Source organism: Etheostoma spectabile, chromosome 4 (assembly GCF_008692095.1).
Source record: "Etheostoma spectabile isolate EspeVRDwgs_2016 chromosome 4, UIUC_Espe_1.0, whole genome shotgun sequence".
NCBI lineage: Eukaryota > Metazoa > Chordata > Actinopteri > Perciformes > Percidae > Etheostoma > Etheostoma spectabile.
Window position 1 is genome coordinate 10,172,029 of NC_045736.1, and position 815 is coordinate 10,172,843.

General features: G+C 40.6%; 1 protein-coding gene and 1 long non-coding RNA gene across 2 annotated transcripts in view; one reads left to right on the forward strand and one right to left on the reverse strand.

Moving 5' to 3' along the window:
• LOC116688082 (uncharacterized) overlaps positions 1-815 on the forward strand; it is a 20,220-nt gene that overhangs the window by 18,674 nt on the left and 731 nt on the right. The gene's annotated exons all lie outside the window — the stretch shown is intronic.
• Positions 1-815, reverse strand: part of LOC116688084 (uncharacterized) — a 45,320-nt gene that overhangs the window by 9,299 nt on the left and 35,206 nt on the right. The gene's annotated exons all lie outside the window — the stretch shown is intronic.

The following is an 815-nucleotide window of genomic DNA, read 5'->3' on the forward strand; positions in this document are numbered from 1 at the left end:
TTAGGAACTGCGATGCTTTTAGCTAAATGCTAACATTTGCTAACAAGCTGTCATGTCAACTCAGGTTAGCGTGCTATCATACTAACATTCACTAAGTAGCACTACACACAATGTACAGCTGAGGCTGATGGGAATGTCATTAGTTTTGCAGGTAACCACAAAATAAAGGACGAGTTGAAATTTTACACAATGATGGTGCTCCAGGAAGCGTAAAGAGATCATCAAAGTTCTTACAATTCATCTTGATGATGTTTGCACAAAACTGCATGCCAATCCGTCTTATAGCCATTCTAGTGGCACGGCAAAATATCACTAACTATCACTTAATTATTTCTGTTTTTGTTTTGAAACTACCTATCTCTAACAGGCCTTTAATAGTAGCACTGTAGTGTGGAAGAATGCAGTGGTGTGGTTAAACTGGTGTTACACTAGATAATCTAAGACAGAATATCATCACAAGGCTTTCATCTGAATGGTGCATCTCCTCAACAGGTAGGAGGCAGAACGTCTCCGCTGCTAGCTGAATGAGTTTGAGAAACAGGCAGAGTGCCTCGGCTGGGCCAAACCAGGGTCCTAAACTCAGATCATGGTGAGACTTAAAAAAGGATCAAATGTCTTTACAGTCAATATATCAACACAGAGGGACTGGTTAAACAGGAAATAGCACTGCATAAGTTTCTCTCACTAGTTTCGCATTGCCAGACATATTTCCACAGAGCTGCAGAGGAGAGTCTGGCTAGTACGCACAGCTTTCTGAGATAGTAGAAAAACGTGCTCTGAATTATTGGCATTTCTTTAAACCAATCACAATTGTC